The 20670-nt window shown below is 32.9% G+C and overlaps 1 pseudogene; it reads right to left on the reverse strand.

Moving 5' to 3' along the window:
* Nucleotides 1–887: 887 nt before the first annotated feature.
* Nucleotides 888–20484, reverse strand: LOC129008506 (large ribosomal subunit protein eL18-like; annotated as a pseudogene).
* Nucleotides 20485–20670: the final 186 nt, after the last annotated feature.

Genomic DNA, 20670 nt, shown 5'->3' on the forward strand with positions numbered 1-20670 from the left:
TCACAAAATAAAAAGGTGTTTCTGAGGGTAAAACATAATAATGCTGACTGGAAATGTCACCTAAAAATTAAGAGTTTTAGGATTTTTTTCTCTATTGGTCATACTCCCAATTCATCTGGAAAATACAGAAAAGGATAAATAAAGAAAAAAATATATATCATAATTCCACATTTCATAGATAACCATGTTAACATTTTCCTACAATCCTAGAGCTTCATTTCATCACACTCTATTTAAAATTCTGAGTTCTATTTTATTTTTAAAAACATTGTACAGTAGTTCCCTCTTAGCCATGGGGAATATGCTCTGAGAACCCCAGTGGATGCCTGAAACTGTTGATAGTGCCAAACCCTATATATACTATGTTCTTTTGGTAGAACAGAGGATAATAGAGGCTGAGAAGAGTAGGGGGAAGAAATGACAGTTAGATAGGAAAAATAAATTCTAGTGTCAATACCACTGTAGGATGATTATAATTAATAATAAGACATTATGTAGTTTCAAATGGCTAGAAGGAGCATCGTGAATTTTCCCAACAGAAAAAAAATAAATGTTTAGGATGATGGATATGCTGATTACCGATTACCCTGATCTGATTACTATAGATTATATGTGTCAAAATGTCACTATATATCCTGTTAATAGGTACACAGAGTTATTATTGTATGCCAATTTAAAACTTAAATTTAAAAGAAGAGCAGAAACACAGATTATCACGTTTTAATTATAAAAGGTCATTCTGCCACTGACTGAAGAAGGAATAGAGATAGTATAAAGAGGAACAATGACTGCTAAGGCTGAATTTGTAAAAAGTGTATTTCTTCATCATGTACACTTAAAATTGAACATCTTTCAAATAATAAGACACTCTTCAAATTATCAAGAGTAAATTTAAGATTTTTTTATTACAAAAAAATACAAATTAACCAATGATAAAGTTAATTCAGAAGTTAAGCACAATAAAGATTAACAACAACAATAAAACAATTATAACAATTCTCAGAAGAATGCACAATTGTACACATGAATTTTTTATATATGTGATTTTTTTCTTTAATATTTTCAGGCTGTGGTTGACCAGGAGTAACTGAAAAAGCAAAAAGGGACACTTCAGATAAAGGGGGACAACTGCAAACACATTTATTCCTTAGAAATTACGGTGTTTGGGTCAATTATGTTTAAGTATATTCCCATACGATAATTTACTTATGGAGTTTTCTTTTTTATTATGTTAGTCTTTAAAACACTATTTGAGTGATATTTTTTAGATATACACTATTTTCTTAATTTATTGTTTATGTAACATAGTCAATAGGTCAAATCTCTAAGTTGTATGCGGTCCAATTGTTTTGCCAATTAGTTAAGCTAATTTTCCTTTCCACAATGATTCCAGAGTTAGCACACTGACATTAAATATTTTGCTTTTTTCTTTGCTAATTTGTAAGCATAAAACTGTACATGGTTGTTTTATTTTAATACATATTTTATTATCGTTAAAATTTCTTTTATTCTAACTTTTAAATCTTTTAAAATTAATAATGATTATTGCTTTTTTGAGATACATATGTCTTCAAACTTTTTTCATAATTTATTTCATTGCTTTTAAATTTTATTCTGCTTCCTCCAGAGATAACGTAATTGATCAAATATTCTCATATTTTAATGGTGTTATTTTTATGTTTCATCATTTTATCAAATGAGAATTAATTTTTGATAAGGCAGATTTCTTAAATAATCATATATTGAATAACTGTCTTTATAATATATTGGAAATGTTTATTGTATACCAAATTAAAGTATTTTATGTAATGTTATTTGTTTAAACTCTATTCATTTAGTTCTCATGATCTTCATATTCACTTTATAGCAGCATCACTTCTTTTAAGTTATTCTAGTTTTAATATGTAATAATGTTAGGACAAATCTTAATCCTGCATCCCTATTCGTAGTCAAAATAAATAACATTTCTTCCTTTTCATTTGGTTATTATATCACATTCATATTATTAGTATTAATGAATTTTAAAATCAATTTTTCGTGTTTCTCCTATAATGATTGCCCCAAAAATATGATTTTTGAAATTAAGATTACATTAAAGCATTATAAGTTGAAAAGTACCTTTGTGTTTTTCAGCCTTTTTATTCATGAAAGTTTACAATTTTTAATTTATACCGTACATTACTAAGAATAAATGAGATACTAGAAATAGTATATTTTGATGCTTTTTTTATGGCTACAAAATAGTTGATATAATTTATTCAACTGTGATCCATTTGATTATTATTTACTTTATTTACATTTCTTTTAAATTTTAAGATTTTACAAATTACAGTATAATTTTTATGATGCATAGCTTATATATGTATTTATACTCTTTTATCTTAATCACTGTAGAAAGTTTCTTAGAAAGAAAGATGATTAGGTCAAAGGCTATACATATATAGACAATTCTAATTTGTACTTTCTCATTATTTTTACAATAATAATTCCAACAATCTACATTTCCAGTAAAGTATAAGATTTTCCCTCATTTTCTATAGTTGCATACATTGAAAGCTATCCACTTTAAAAATTTGTGTGATGGTACTGAGTAAAAATTTATGTTTGTTGGTTTTGCCTTCCTACACTTCCCTCCCTTCCTCCTTCCTTCCTCCCTCCCCCTTTCCTTCCCTTTCTCTTTCTCTTTCTTCCTTTCTTTCTCCTTCCTTTCTTTCTTTTTTCTTTCTTTTTTCTCCCTTCCTTCTTCCTTCCTTCCTTCCTTCCTTCCTTCCTTCCTTCCTTCCTTTCTTTCTTTCTTTCTTTCTTTCTTTTTCTCTTCTTTCTGTCTTTCTTTCTTTCCTTTCTCTCTCTCTCTCTCTCTCTTTCTCTTCCCCTTCCCTTTCCCTTTCTTTCCTGATTAAACATAAGACATTTATTTCTCACAGTTCTGGAAGCTGGGAAGTCCAAAATCAAGGTGCAGGTAGATCTGTTGTCTGGTGAGGACATTCTTTTTGTCTTGAAGATAGACGTCTTTTTGTTGGATCCTCACAAAGTGGACAGAAAGAGACTAGAACTCTTTCTCATGAAGGCTCCACCCTCAAGACCTCATCTAAATCTAATGACCTTTCAAAGGCTACACTTCCTAACACCACCCCTTTTGGGGCTAGAGTTTTCACATATGAATTTTGGGAGAATATAAACATCTACATGTCATTTCTTTTTACTCATTTCACAAATATTTATTGAATGACTCTCATTTGCTGCTGATTGGTAATAAAGACATAAACAGTGAACTAACAGACATCATTATTTTGGAGCTTACATTTAGTTCAGGAAGACAAATGATGAGTAAATAATTCATAAATAAGATATTTTAGTTAGACAAAAAGTGTTATAAGTGAAAAATACTTAACAAAACTCAGGGAGGGTGGACTACTTGGGTTCTTTATATGTCAGGGACTGAAGTGATGGCTTTGATGCTAGTCTCTAAAAAGCCAGGTAAAGTACTTCTCAAGCCATGGGAAGAGTAAGATAAAAGACACTAGTAGAATTGTATTTTTATAACACATTCACACTCACGTTCCAGTCCAGATACTTATTAGTTGAATATTTACGTCAGTGGTTATAGTCTTGGGCTCTAAGATCTAATAGCCATGGATTTCATTTTTAACTTCTCTAATCCTAAATTTCCCATCTTTAAAATGTAGTTAATGTTATGTATTTTACCAAGCCACTATAGAATTTACACACATAATATATAAAATGTCTATTAAAATATTTATTTTCATTAACTATTGATGTTATTATTATTACTGTCAAGTAGAGACAGCTGATACAAATGATTGTGACCTGGCATTCACAGTTACAATATATAGATGAACATCCAATTTCTGCCTCATAACAGCTGCATAGCCAACTTATTAATTCATTTATGAAACAGATTGGTTTTGTCTTATCTTTGCTTATTCCTGGAGCGCTGTTTGGTATCCAGTTTCTTCCTGCACCAAGATCCCCCCTTTCATCACTATGATACATTAATTAATCCACAAAATTACTCAGTCATTGAGTACCTATGCTTGGTCAGAGATCTCCAACATAAAAATTGTCTGGTAACCCTCCTAAACCCTTGTCTATCTCTTAATCTCTTACTGGTATAATATTCCCTTTCTTTTTCTCTTTGACAGTGTCCCACAAAGCAACTAGAATTTCTGCCTTCTGGCTATTCCCTGAGAGTTCATTTTTTTAGATATCGGTCTTATTGGCAGGGCGCGTTTGCTCATGCCTGTAATCCCAGCACTTTGTGAGGCTGAGGCGGGCGGATCATGAGGTCAGGAGATTGAGATCATCTTGGCTAACACAGTGAAACCCCGTCTCTACCAAAAATACAAAAAATTAGCTGGGCGTAGTGGCAGGCGCCTGTTGTCCCAGCTACTTGGGAGGCTGAGGCAGGAGAATGGTGTGAACCCGGGAGGCACAGCTTCTGGTGAGTCGAGATGGTGCCACTGCACTCCAGCCTGGGCGACAGAGCCAGACTCCAAAAAAAAAAGAGAGAGAGAAAGAAAGAAAGAAGAAAGAAAGAAAGAGAAATCTGTCTTATTGCCAGGCTCTATTTCTAGACTTGTCCCTTTGTCCCAGTGAAGACAAAATCTTATAAGTAAATATTTTATCTACAACAACTATTCAGCAAATGAGATTACAATTGCTTGTATTTTTGGTAGACCTAGAAGTTACTCACAGAAGTTATACCAGTATGAGTTATTGTTCTGAAAAAGATAGACTTGAAAAAAGACTACTACAATGAAATTATTAAGAAAGCTCGAACTAAATTTTAGCTGAAATGTCTTATTTGCAAGATTATTTATAAAATTATTTATTTGCAATTCTTTTCTCAGAAAAAACTGGAAAAAGCAAAGATAGATTTTCAGAAACAATATTCATTTATGCTCTAAGGCAACAATAATAATAACAGAATATGACTGTAATAAGTCACATATTGATTGCTAGGAAGAAACTTATTCCAGTAAATAGTAAGTAGGATATGATATAATCACATCAATTGGAACTACACCCAGATATAAAATAAAGCTAATTGCCACAGCTGACTTCATTTCAACTGAAAATATAGTAATTAAAAAGACTGAAAAGATAAATCTGTATTGCTAGAATATTAAACTATTTCAATAAATTTTAAAAACAACATTTGATGGACAGTTATGTTTAATGTTAAAATAACATTACCTTTTATCTCAAGTGAAATCAGCCACATTGGTATGAAAATTTCTTTGGGTATACTGTTTAGCTTCTAGTTTGTGGTAAATGGCTTTTGAAAATATGCTTCTTAGATGTTAAAGCCGGAGAAATCCTGATAGGATTATATTTAATATAAACAAAAGAGCTTGAGAGAAAAAAAGATACACGAACACACACACACACACACACACACACACACACACACACAAACTTTACGAGATTTGCCTATTTTTCAAAGCCCTTAGTAATTCCTGTTTGCTCAGTGCAAATCAACTATTTCTCAATTTTAAAGGCACAGTAACCATCTTTCTTTACATCCACATTGTAATTATTACTTCTCACCAATCTGTATTTTAGCGTAATTCCTACATAAATGGCAAACTTCCTGTCTTTGACACTTCTTGACTATAAGATTGACTGTGTTAGAAGCCACAGGTAATTTTTGTTACATTTGCATCATATTTTCTTTCATTTTCCTGGAATTGTGGTTGTGTTCCAAACTCAGAATCTGGTCATAAGCTTTAATTGTTGGTGCTTTTCTAGGAGATAAAAATGCATTTATTTTCTCATGATATTCTTTAGACTCTAGTAACTTTGAATCTTAGAAGGATCTGCAGTCATTACAATGGCTAATCATATTTTTTGAAAATGTAAAAATCAATCCAATTCTGAAATTAATGTAGTGTTGTTTGGATCTCTTTATATCAGTGCAGGAAACTTATAGTTCCTTAAGAATCACAAAGAGAGAAAATGGGCAAAAGGGCACAGGCTCCAGTTACATAGAGTTTGTCTAATTTGAGAAAAGAGCTATCAGATAAATATATAATAAAATATATATAAATATATAATAAAAAAGATCACACACACACACACACACACACACACACACACACACTGAAGTTGGAATAGAGAGAGAGAACCCTGTCCAAGGATCCTCAGTGTATCTGAAACAGTATCCAAGGACATTCTAAGGGTATATGGTTCTACTGCCAAGTTTTACTCTGGAGCCTCAAGTTAAAATTCCCATGACTAGGCTAAAGCTATTTAGAAATCCACAGCTGGACAATTTACTAGCAAAGAGACATATATATATTATTTGGAAAGGCAGAAAAGACTGAAAATCATTAGGTAAACACCAGCTGGCAGACAAGATAGAAGAGCAAAAAAGAAAAAGACAGGTGACAGAAACAGATGGAAAAACCAGGATGGAGAAAAGGTATTAATATAAGTGTGTCAGGGGTACAAATTCTATAACTTATGAGCAGGGCCTGCAAGTTAGGCGTCATAAGTATTAAAATTATGACCATGCAATTAAGATTATTGAGCTAAGTAACTGACAGGAAAGAAACAGGCAGATATTCACAAATATATGGAATGAAGACAAAAATTTATGGAGAGGCCGGGCACAGTGGCTCACACCTGTAATCCCAGCACTTTGGGAGGGCGAGGCAGGTGGATCACGGGGTCAGGAGATCGAGACCATCCTGGCTAACATGGTGAAACCCCATCTCTACTAAAAATACAAAAAATTAGCCGGGTGTAGTGGCACATGCCTGTAATCCCAGTTACTCAGAAGACTGAGGCAGGAGAATGGAGCGAACCTGGGAGGCAGAGCTTGCAGTGAGCCAAGATCACGCCACTGCACTCCAGCCTGGACAACAAAGCAAGACTCCATCTCAAAATAAATAAAAAAATAAAAAAATAAATAAAAACCCCAAAAAATTTATGGAGAAAAAAATGGATAAAAAGAGAAACAGAATGATGCATACACTTTATGTTTTCTTGCTGCAACGACTACATCTAAAACAGGATAAATAAAGGATGATGCATGGAGATTGTCCTCTATATAACAACATTTAGATAGATAGCCCTATTCCATTTAGATAAGCCTACTATTTTCCATTACTTAGGAACTGAGACCAAATCAGTTTTAAATCTATGATGAAATGGTTCTGTTCTGCTTATTCCTTAGATGAAATTTCACACAGTGTAATCCTCTCATTATGAAAGTCAATTTGAAAATCCTGACATCTGAGCAAAGTACTGAAGAAGGCATTGCCCAGAATCAACAAGAAACTGTCCATTCAAAAATAAATAAATAAATAATTGAATGTATTGATTATTATGTTCCTGACATAGGCTAGGCACTGAGGATTCTGTTACAAACGAAAGGGAAAAAATGTGGTCTTTATTCTTATGCAGCTAAAGTTTAGAGACGGAGAAAGAAAGAAACAATTTTGCAAATTAGTGTAATAGATACAAGTTGTGATAAAAATCAATGAAGAAATAATGCAAAGACTTGGGCAAGTATATAGCAAGTGAAGGTGGGGAGAGGCTGAAGTGCTGGGGTTTGGGATGAAAAAGAAGACTACCCCGACAAATAGCTGGATTCCTGATTGAAGTAGAACTAGAAATCCACACAGGAGTGGGGAAGATAGAAATAGAGGATGATGGTTGGTGGAGTACATTTAAAGCAAAGTAAGGACCAGAGGTAAAAACACCTGCCTGGGAGGATTATCAAGAAACCAATGGTTGTTATTTGTTAGAATGAATGGGTGTACCGTGTAGGAGGAGGCAGGAGGAGCATGCAGGGATAGATTATGATGGCTTTTGACATTTAGACCACGTTTTGACAGTACAGGTGATGATATGTGCATGAATCATAAAACAAATTTAAACAGAATATTCATAGAGGCTTTAGTAGAGTCCTATGGAAGGACAGTACAAGGAGGGATAATTCTTACTGATAGGTTAGTGAAAGCTTCTTGGAGGGGGTTATATGTATGTAGGGCCTTGACAGAAAGGTGATGTTTTAATTGGAGACTTGAGATGAGATGCACAGGTCAAAAGAATTGTTGTTGCAAAAGCACAGAGGAAGATGTGACTGGGATTGGAAATAATGAGTCTATGTGAATGGAGACAGTTGGTGATAGGGCTGAAATTACAGACTGGAGTCAGATTGCAGAGAATTGTTAATGCCTGACAATGCTGGTGACATGAGAACTTTTTATTTGATCATACCTTATTTTGTAAGCAAGGAGAAAATGCACTATTTAGAGCATGAGATTTGGGTTTCAGTCCCAACCCTTTACTTACCAGTTGTGTAATTTGACAATCTACTTAATATTTATTTACTTATTTTCTTCATTGAAAATGCAGAAAATGACATCATTGGGATGATGCAAGAACTAAATGAATATTCAATAAGATGAAGAATGAAAATATTTAGCTTATGAGTGATTTTTTAAAAGAATTTGAATTTGGCTTCCTCACCAGTAACATGTCTCCTTGCTTCTTTGATGTGATAGTTTTGAGACGGGTGAGAATCTAATAGATTTGTGGTTGAATTTGCTTTGTTGTTATGAAGTCCACCCTATAGGCACAATAACATACTGTTGGTAGGAGTTATTCAAGCTATTCTGGAGATTATTTGGTAAAGTATACTAAAAGCCTTAAAACCATGTATGTGCACTGTTTGAACCAGTAAGCCACTTCTTCAATATTAGAAGACATTAGAAGAAATAATCAGCCTTGTATAAAACTTATGGATGAAAGTATTCATCACAATATTATTTATAATAAAAAATTGCAAATGTTATAAATGAACAATTGGGAAATGGTTAAAGAAGTGATGGTGCATTGTGTGGTAGAATATTATGCATATGTTTAAAGAATCATGTTTTCTAAGATTATTTGGAAGCACGTTTGGTAATGTCAAGTGGAGTACCCCAGATACATTTTAGACATTTATCATCATCATCTGTTCTGAGTGGAAGGCTGTTCAGAGAGGCTAGAGGTTCTTATTCTGGCTATAAATTACGTGAGTAAAATTCTGCTAACCAGTTAAAAATACTGTACACCCATGCTCAATATATAGTCCTGGAAATAGCAATTGAAACATGTCTTCTCACAAGAGAAAATGACAGTTTTAATGATGTATTAGATGAATTTAAACTTTAAGTCAGGTGCTGCAAATTGGAAAGAAGACTTGTGGTGTTTTAAATTGCTATGGACACTTTTAAGAAACTTAGAACCCTTGTTTATTGCTATGCAAATTACAATCTTGAGTGTTTTTTGAAAATAAAGTATTAGAAAAATGTGTAATAAAGATGTAAAATTAAAAAATGGAATTCTCCATTAACTGTGGATTTCACTAAATAGAATTACAGGTGAAGCAGATTTATCCATCGAGACTATCTGGTATGCGTTATGTATGTAGTCTGTTGATGCTGAAAGATGTCTGTGTGCCTGTATCAACATGTGACTTCATGTAAAGTTTCTTCGTGTTCACAGTTCTTAGCAAATGCAGTTACAATCCATAGATAGCCAGCAGTGGATGTTACTCCAGGAAAATGCAGGATTAAAATTGTCATTGTGTAAAAAAAAAAAAAAAAAAAAAATTTAGCTTAGAGATTGGCATATAAAACCTTAATAAATATCATTAATATTAATAAAATAATTTTACATCAGCATGTGGAATATTTATATATACAGTATAGAGGGCTTAAAATCAGTAATTGAAGCCACTGTAGAAAATAAGAAGTGATGAGACCTTGAGTAATGGCTATTGGAGTATAAAGGAGGGCAATAATATTCCATAGACGATATGAAGGAAAACCAAATGCCACTGCGTACCTATTATCACTACAAGGGCACTAAGCTCTGAGAAGTAAAAAATGCCTATGTTTAAGTAACTGAGGCTTAGGAACATGGTGTTTTGCCATTAATTGAAATCAGAGCACAGAGGAAAGGAACCTTGTTGAGGAGGCAGGAGTTGGTGAGTGTGAACAGCGTTCTCTGGGTAGTGAAAACAAACATGTCTGATAAGAGAGGATATGCATTATCGATGACTCGAATTCAATTTGTTCATTTACCCTATAAAAGCTATCAGAAAGGCAGGGTGCGGTGGCTCACGCCTGCAATCCCAACACTTTGGGAGGCCGAGGCAGGTCAATCATCTGAGGTCATGAGTTCGAGACCAGCCTGGCCAACAGGGCGAAACCCCGTCTCTACTAAAAATACAAAAATTAGCTGGGCAGGGTGGCACGCACCTGTAATCCCAGCTACTCGGGAGGCTGAGGCAGGAGAATCGCTTGAAGCCAGGAGGCGGAGGTTGCAGTGAGTCAAGATCGTGCTCCTGCACTCCAGCCTGGGTGACAGAGTGAGACTCCATCTCAAAATAATAATAATAATAATAATAATAATGATAATAATAATAATAATAATGCTATCGGAAATAAAACCATTGTGGTTAAATTGATCTCATGATGTATTCTTAATTTACCTCATGATTTATTGATTTATTTATTCAACCTGCTGCCTGTGACAGCTTGAAACATACCACAGATGCAAACACAATCGATGTGCAATTGTAGAAGCTGTAATTTTTTGTTTAATTTTTTATAAACTATAACGAATGCAAAATATATAAATGTACAGCTTAACAAATTATGATAAAGAGAATACTTGTGTCACTATATAGAAGAAAAAGAGAAGGAACATTGAAGCCTCAGAAGCCTCCCTCCATTCTCCTTCTCAGTCACCTCTCATTTCTCCATTTCCCCAAGTTTTACATTAATTAATATGTATAATTTCATCTATTCATCTTCAAAACCTAACTATTTATCTTCAAAACCATTCTTTTTGTCTTTTTTACTTTTAAAGTTAATGAATATGAAATAAAACACTATGAATTCCCTTCCGCCTGGTTTCTTTACTTCAAACTTTTATGTTTCATCTGTTGGGTTGCTTGTATTTGTAGTTGTTCATTTTATACCTGTGTAGTATTGCAATGGATGAATATACAACACTTTATTTATTACTTGTATCTTTTATGGGCATTAGGGTTGTTTCTATTTGGTGACTATTATAAATAATATGTGTAGACTATATTTGTTTATGTTTGATTGTGCAAAAATACATTCATTTCTGTTTGGTTAACATATTGCAATTGAGTTGGAACAGCATCACTTAAGCATATCTTCAATTTTACTAGACAATGACAAACTATTTTCCAAAATAATTAGGACCATTAGCCAATGACGTTATGGATGAGAATTCCTGGTTGTATACCTCACAGCCCACATCTGGCATTGTAATTTGTTTCATTTATTTATTTATTTATTTATTTTTAATTTTTATTTTATTTTAATTTTTTTGAGACAGGAGTCTCGCTCTGTCGCCCAGGCCGGAGTGCAGTAGCACGATCTTGGCACACTGCAATCTCTGCCTCCCAGGTTCATGCCATTCTCCTGCCTCAGCTTCCCAAGTAGCTGGGACTACAGGCATGAGCCACCATGCCCCGCTAATTTTTTGTATTTTTAGTGGAGATGGGGTTTCACCGTGTTAGCCAGGATGGTCTCTATCTCCTAACCTCGTGATCCACCCGCCTTGGCCTCCCAAAGTGTTGGGATTACAGGTGTGAGCCACCACGCCTGGCCTGTTTCATTTATTTTAATAGGTGTGAAATGGCCTATCACTGTGATTTTGAATTCTTTGAGAACATTTTGCCTGTATTTATTGGTTTTCTACTACTTCTAGATTTCTAAATGTTTTTATTTTGAAAGGATTTAGACCTATTTTAATACTTTATTATTTCTTGTGTCTGTTTTGGTAAGTTTTATTTTTCTATAATTTGTCTATTATGCATAATTTTTGATCTTATTTAAATAATATCTTCATATTATATTCTAATTAACATTTGAATGTGTAAAGTATATGTAGCAATGTTCTCTTTTCATTTCTGAATTATTTGTAACTTTTCTCATTTTATCTGATCATTCATAATAGATATTTACAAATCATATCAAGCTTTCGAAAATAATTTCCACTTATTTTTAAGATCATCTAAAATTGTAATTTTTAATTATATTAATTTATGTTTTTCACATTCTTATTTCTACTTAATTTATATCACATTTCTTTTTCTAACTACACACTAATTTTCAGCAATTCTTTCATCTTATACATGCATGTATCACTTTGAGATCCTGATTTCAGTTCTTTTGAATAAATACCTAGAAGTGGGGTTGCTGGATCACAGGGTAACTCTATTTTTAACTTTTGAGGAACGCCCATACTGTTTTCCATAGTGGCTGCAGCATTTTGCATTCCCACCAATAGCGTACAAGGGTTCCGATTTCTCCACATCTTTCCCAACACATATTGCATTTTTTGAAATTGATAATAGCCATCCCAACAGATTAAGAAGATATCTCATTGTGGTTTTGGTTTGCATTTCTCTGACGATAAATATCATTGAATATTTTCTCATATGTGTTATCCATTTTTATGTCTTCTTTGGAGAAATGTATTTCCAAGTTGATAGGTCATTTTTAAAATCAGAGTATTAGCTTTGCTACTGTTGAGTTATAAGGGTTCTTCATATATTTTGGGTATTAGCCATTTATCAGATGTGTGGTTTGCAAAAAAAAAAAAATGTATCCCATTCTATATGTTATACCATACAGAAAAATCAACTCAAATTAGACTAAAACTTAAAGGTAAGACCCAAAACTATGACACTCCTAAAAAACTGGGAAAAAACTTAATGATGCTGACGTTGGCAATGATTTTATGAATATGATACCAAAAGTACACAGGTAACAAAGCCAAAAATAAACAAGGGGAACTAAATTAAACTAAAAATCAGGACAGCAAAGGAAGCAATTAACAGAATAAAAAATCTATCTATGGAATGAGAAAAATATTTTCAAATCCTATTATCAACAACTCACATTAGTATCATACAATTATTTGTTAACTTACAGGCCTATATTTGATACATTGTTATTAGCTAAAGTCCATACTTCAGATTCTTTATGTAATTCATTATTGTTGTTGTTGTTCCAGGACCTCATCCAGAATACTACCTTACATTTAGTTGTCATCTCCCTTTAGATTCCTCTTGCCTGTGACAGTTTCTCAGAATTTCCTTGTTTCTGATGACCTTGGCATATATTTTGTAGGACGCCCCTCTCTAAAAAATTCACCTGATGTTTTCCTCATGATTAGACAGAGGTTATGAATTGGAGGAAAGAAGATCCCAGAAGTAAAGTGCCATTTTCACTTACATGATATATGACTCTTGATAATGACCCTCATCACCTTGCTGAGATACTGTTTGTTATCTTTCTATACTCTGAAGTGACACTTCCCCTCTCCCTTTCTACACTTTATTCTTTGGAAGAAAGTCACTGTGCACAGTTCACGTTTAAGAAGAGTGTATTCATATTACCTCTCCTAGAGAGGTAATTATCTTAGCATATTTTCAAATATTGACCTATCTGTGTATCATTGGATAAATGCTACTAGGTTGTACTTTATTTTTATATTTTGTTTGATTTGATATGCTAACATCTATTGAGGATTTTGCATCTACATTCATGAGAGATATAGTCTGTTGTTTTTCTTTCTTGTAATGTCTTTATCTGTTGTGGTATTAGAATAATTCTATCCATGAGGATATGTAGGAAATGTTTCCTCCATCTCTGTTTTCTGGAAGAGATTGTAGAGAATTTGTATATTTTCTTTCTTAAATGTTTGGTAGAATTCACTAAAAAATTTTCTGGGCTTGTTGCTTTCTTTTTTGGAAGGTTATTACTTTTTGACTCAATTTCTTTAATAGATATAGGCCTATTTAGGCAATCTCTTTATCTTTCTGTAAGTTTTGGAAATTTGTGTCTTTCAAGGAATTGGTCATTTTTGTCTAAGTTGTCAAATTTGTGAAAAAAGAGTTGTTCATAATATTCCTTTTTTTTAATGTCCATAGGATCAGTAATGCTGACCCCTCTTTTATTTATGTTATTAGTAATTTGTGTCTTCTCTCTTTTGTACTTGGTTAACTTGGCTAGAAGTTTGTCACCATTAATGATCTTTACAAAGAACTACCTATTAATTTTACTGATTATCTCTATTGTTACACTTTTTCAATTTTATTGATTTCACTTTTATTTTAACCACTGCTTTATTTCTGCAAGCTTTAGGCTAAAGTCGCTTTTTCTCTAGTTTCCTGAGATAGAGGCTTAGATCACTGTTTGCAGATATTTATTCATTTTAGTAATATTGATTTAATACTATAAAATTATTACAAAAGACTTTGTTATATCAACATAACTTGATATGTTGTATTTCATTTTCATTTACTTCAAAATATTTGTGAAATTTATTTTTGAGACATTTTATTTATGTGTCATTTAAAAGTGTGTTGTTTAATTTCCATGTACTTTAGGATTTTCTAGTTATCTTTCTAGTATTGATTTCTAGCTTATTTCCATTGTGGTCTGAGAACGTATTATATAAGATTTTTATTAACTTACATTTATTACGATATATTTTATGGTCCAGAATGTGATCTATTTTGGTTAACATTCCATGTGAACTTTGAAAATCATGTATATTCCAATAATGTTGTATGGAGTATTCTGTAAATGTCAGTGAGGTAAAGCTGATTGATAATGCTATTCAGGTCGATGATATTTCTTTCCAAAAGTTTTGAGTATAATAACTTCTTAAACTTAGCTATTTTGAAAATGAAAACAAATATTCAAATTATCAAAGCCTAATATTGTTATTTTGAAATTGTTCAAGGAAAATAAAGTATTTAGAGCCTATAATTCTAAATATACCTAATAATTTATATGATTTTTCTCTGCATTATTAGTAGTATTTTATAAAGTCAGTGTTTACTTAAATTCACCCCACTATTTATGTTTTCATTATATTTTATTCCTTACACACTTCCAAAATCCATGTGGTATAATTTTCCTTTATTTTCAAGAATATTCCTAAGAATCCCTCTTATTTTACTTGTACTGATAGTAAATTATTTGTTTTTGTTTGCCTAAAAATGTCTTTATTTCAACATCATGTCTTCAATCATAATTTTCTTTGGCATAGAATTCTGAATTGGCAGTTATTTTCTTTTTCTCAAATGACAATATCATGTCACTATATTTTGGCTTCCATCACTGTTGAGAAATCATCTGTAAATGTCACTATTACTAATTTGAAAATAAGAGCTCTTTTATATTTTTACTTGACGAGTTTTCTTTAGTTTTATTTTGACGGTTGATGTGTAGATTGTCTTTTGTATCCACTCCACTTAGCAGCAAAAAAAATCTTGAAAAAATGGGCTAGTCATATCCATGCATTTTAGAAAATTTTCATATGTTACCTTTTGTATTATTTCTGTTTCATCAATATACTCCTCACTTCTGGGACTCGAATTAATCATATGCTAGAGATTCACCAATATGCTATTTGTTTCTTTTCTCCTATATAAAAATTTTTGAACTTTTATCTCTAAATGTTGCATTCTGTTTTGTTTGTTCTGGCCAAATGTCAAATGTATTGTTTCTCCTTTGCTTTGCATAATATGCTTTTGAGTACGTCCATTGAGTCTTTGTTTTAGATTGTTATGTTATCCACTGCAATAATCTATATATTTTTCAATATGCTAAGTCTCTTTTTATATTTTTGGTACTCTATCCAATTATTGAATCTTAGTTTTTAATCTCCTTGAATGTAGAAATAATTTTTTTTTAAAACTGAGTTTGGCTATTGTTGCCTAGGCTGGAGTGCAATGGTGTGATCTTGGCTCAGGGCAACCTCCACCTCCTGGGTTCAAATGATTCTCCTTCCTCAGCCTCCCAAGTAGCTGGGATTACAGCCGCCCTCCACCACGCCCAGCTAATTTTTGTATTTTTAGTAGAGATGGGGTTTCACCATGTTGGTCAGGCAGGTCTCACTCCTGACCTCAGGTGATCCACCCACCTTGGCCTCCTAAAGTGTTGAGATTACAGGCGTGAGCCAAAGCGCCCGACTGAAATAAATAATGTTATCTTCAGTCTCTGTCTGATAGTTCCAATATTTGTAATTTCTTTTGAGCTGTTCTCTTTATTCTTATTTTTGAAATTCCTGCTCATGTCATTTTCCTGGCTCATGTCATTTACCTTCTTTTCCTGGTTACATTTGATTGTGTTTGTAGTATATTGTCACGTAAAAAGTACTTGCAGAGGTAAATTTGAGGATGAGGATTATGTTATCTGTAATGGGATTGTGTTTGTAGTATACTGTCACTGAAAAAGTACTTGCAGAGGTAAATTTGAGGATGAGGATTACGTTATCTGTAACGGATTTTTTACTCCAGAAATTGTTTGTAATTTACTTCTGCCTGTTATCCGTAGACTTTAGCAATCATTAATTACCTTAATTCAATTGCATGGTTTGGAACTGTCCAGACTATTCATATTATTTTATGATAGACTCCACTATGTAGGGATGCCAAGTTTATTACATTCAGCTTTACTCTTAGATTGGAATTCTTTGTATTGCAGGAAGGGAGTGGTTACCAAAGTCTACTGCATTTACTTTTTTTTTTCTTAGAATTATGAGGCTGTCCAAAGTACAATCCAACCTTTCAGCCACTTCGTATGGATCGGCAAATACCCAGAACAAATTTAATCCTGAATGTTGTACCTTCATGACCCTTCTTCTATTCCTAGCAGACCAATGCCTCACTATACTTTTAACTCTTCACTTTATCTTAATTAAAAAAGAGTTAATTATTTAGTAAGAAGTAATTAGTAGTGGAAATTCTATGTTTTAAAATTTAGTAGATCTTTGATCCATTTTCTACTCTACCAATAACTGTATCTTCATACATCTTTCAATTCTTATCCTTTATAAGGGTAAATAGAACATTACCATAATTATTTTATTTCTAATTCAAATCTTTCCTATATATTTTGCTTGTAAGTTCCATTCAGTTAACTACAAACTGGTGTATTCCAGATGAATAGAAATATACAGGAGTTTTTTTTTGTTTTTTTTTTTCCCAGAAAATAAGCAACAAAAATGTTATTTTTGAGGTTTAAAGACTATATAAATATGGAATATTTAAATGTGTACTTACTGTTCATTAATTTTTACATTGGACAACATAGTTGGTAATATTTTATAAAAGAATATTATATTATAATCATCATAATATTTGTGATCATTGCCCCTTCTGTGATAGGTGCTGTGCAGAATATTTTCTTTAATTACCTGTATCTGATAACTAAAATTTAGATTTTAAGGATTTTGGTGCCCCTTACTCTACAAGTTAGAATTATTTTTTTTAAAGGTAAGTAACTTATCCAAGGTGCACATGGCATGAAATAAATAAGGCAGAATTAAAAACTTTTTTATCTGATCCCAAATTATTTGTTCTTCACATAATTCCTTTATAAATTGACACATAATTAATAAAAGCAAATTTATCTAATATTTTAAATTGCTGTTGAGTAAATAGGAGCACACATATAAACTCAAATTGCATTTGAATAACTAAATGTGATTTTTTAAAAGAATGTATTGTACATTTCAACATTTTCTGTGTTTTCTATAAAATATTAATAATACAAATTATTTTATCGTTTTACTTAAATAACAATTTACTTAAATAACTTTTTACTTAAATAATTTTTTACTTAAATAACTTTTTACTTAACTTTTTACTTAAATAAATTAAGAAATCTTTGATCAAAAATGTTCTCAAAAATTATAATAGGATTGATTTTCTGAGCATCTAATTATTTTTAAATTTTGTATTATAATTACTTGTCAGCATCAAAATTCACTGGATCAATACTATGCAAACACATTAAGTGATATGATATACAGTGTATCATGTTTAGTAGAGAGAGAAAAATGAGGTAAATTATTTTCAATCTCAGAGTACTAATTTTATTTGAATTATAAATTACTATCACTTTGTAGATCTAAAATAAATTTAAAAACAAAAATGAAGACCAATTTACTAGCTCTGTATCAATTTTTGTTCTGTTTGTTTACTTACATGCATTATAACAATTAAATGTCATGTGTTTTTTTACAGTGTAGCTCAGAGATATTAAAAAAATTGTGAATGTCACAAGGCCATTTTTTTTCCAACCCCCAAGTGTACCAATGAGTCACTCAAATATAGACCTCAACCTTTTTGATAAAGGAAAAATACTTTATCTGACATAGCCACAATTTGTGCTTTTTACATCCCTTTACCATCATTGATCAACTGTGTTTTATACAGATCATGATTTTTCATCTGCTCTTTATAAAATTCTTTATATATGATTTATATGTTGTTTTATGTTTTATATGGAAACTCTCAAAAATGTGAAATTACTAATTTAAGATAACAGCTAGTACAAGAAGAGCGGCAAACAGAATAAAGGTCTCCAAAATGTATGTACTTTCTTATATGGATTTGGTAATTATCAAAATCAAGTTGATTTTATATCTAACTTTGAAGTTTGCATGATGGATATGGATTATTATGCTGCTTTGGGCAGAAGTAGATATCTTTTATCCACAGAGTAATTCTTTGTTGTTGAAATTCCAAGCATACTTCAATATTAAGCAGATGAAATTACAAGACTCTAGCATACCTATTTCACCTATTGATAAAATCAACCTTCTAAATTACCAATAGCAAAGCATATTTAGCATTAACTCTGCTAATTCATGGAAGAAATATTTTGCCTAAATAACTAAGCTAGCACATTTTCTTTTAGAGTGTCAGACTAAGTATACTTATTGGTGAAAGCATATAAACACTTTGAGTGTTTGAATTTCATAAGGAATCAGCCAGGCTTACAGAAAAGTGCGGTGGTCTTTAATAAATATTTACCTCTTACTAAGTGCCATGTGCTGAAGATAAAATGAAGAATATGATGTATCTCCATTCTTTAGAATATCCTATTCTTGTAGAAAGACTTTCATTATTTAAAAATTCTAATACGGATGGCCATAAACTTTCTCTTAGAGTAAGGTTTTGTTTTATTACAATGTATATATTATATATGTTATATATTTTATATATGTTTTATTAAAATATATATATATATAACTGTGCTAGAGAACAGAATTTCATTAATTCGTCAGTTTTTATTATTATTAACAATAGCATTTACAATAGATTTTTGGTGCTAAATTAAATCTCAGAACAGTATAAATGAAAGCATTCTGCCTATGAATCAAGAGACTTAAGTTTTTGGCTTACCTATCTCGATAACCGGCTGTGTGATGGTGAAGAATCATTGGCTCTCATTCTACATCCACCAAGTAAGGAATGTGAAACAGATACTCTGTTGAAAATTTACAAGAAATTAAAAATTTAATGATTGAAAAGTATTATAAAGTGTTACTTAAATATTGGTCAACATCGAAATTATACACAATTACAGTGTATTTCTTACCCTATTTCTACAAACATTGTATTTCTTAGAGGATGGGGTTATGTCTTAATGATTTTTTTGTTAACTCCTATAGTATTTAGCATGCTGCTGGTTGTGAATATGTGACTAGGTCAAACCTGTATCCTTTTTTTTTTTTTTTTTTTGGTCGGCATCCAAAATCTTTTTAATAAAAGGGTAGGATCCAGGGTTATTATTATTTTTTTTGTTTGGAGACGGAGTCTCGCTCTGTTGCCCAGGCTGGAGTGCAGTGACGCGATCTAGGCTCACTGCACCCTCTGCCTTCTGGGTTCACACCATTCTCCTGCCTCAGCCTCCCCAGTAGCTGGGACTACAGGCGCCCGCCGCCACGCCCGGCTAATTTTTTTGTATTTTTAGTAGAGACGGGGTTTCATAGTGTTAGCCAGGATGGTCTCAATCTCCTGACCTCGTTCGTGATCCGCCCCGCCTCGGCCTCCCAAAGTTCTGGGATTACAGGCGTGAGCTACCGCGCCAGGCCCTGGGTTAGATTTTGTGGACTTGGCTGGCCGGTCGGCTTCTAGCACGCTCGAACTTCCGGCCCTTGGAACGGACGTAGGGTTTGGTGCGGCGTTTCCGGGGCCTTGCCGAAATGCCGGTACACCTCTCGGCCTTTGAGAGGACCGGAGAGCAGGACGGTGCCACAGCCCTTGGGGTAGTCCAGGGCCGCGACGGGCCCGGCTGGTCACGCGCAGCGCATACACCTTCAGTTTGGGCACCTCCTGAACCCGCACGTCATCCCTTACGGTCCCCACAACCACGGCCGTTTTGTTTTCCCGGCCAGGAAGCTTCATCTTGCGTATCATCCGGAAAAGGGACAGAGGTGGCCCTTGGTGCGACTCATAAACAACCTCTTCAGCACAAACTGGTTGAATGTGGAGTTGGTTCGTCTGGCCAGAAACCTGTACAGCTTGACCAACAGCCTCAGGTAGGTATCCGGGCTCTTGGGCTCCTTGCGGGGAACCTTTCGGTCCTTGTTGTGGAGGATGTCAACTCCCATGATGGCGTCTCCTATCTTCTTTCTGTATAATAGGAAAAACTGATGCTTTCAAATAAATACCAAAAGGTGTTTCACATATTTTTCTCTGTATTTAATGATTTGATTTTGAAAATCTGAAAAAGATGATATTCAATAATTATTTGCAATATAATTGGGCTATTTTTTTTACTAAAAACATAGATAACC

Source organism: Pongo pygmaeus, chromosome 9 (genome assembly GCF_028885625.2).
Source record: "Pongo pygmaeus isolate AG05252 chromosome 9, NHGRI_mPonPyg2-v2.0_pri, whole genome shotgun sequence".
NCBI lineage: Eukaryota > Metazoa > Chordata > Mammalia > Primates > Hominidae > Pongo > Pongo pygmaeus.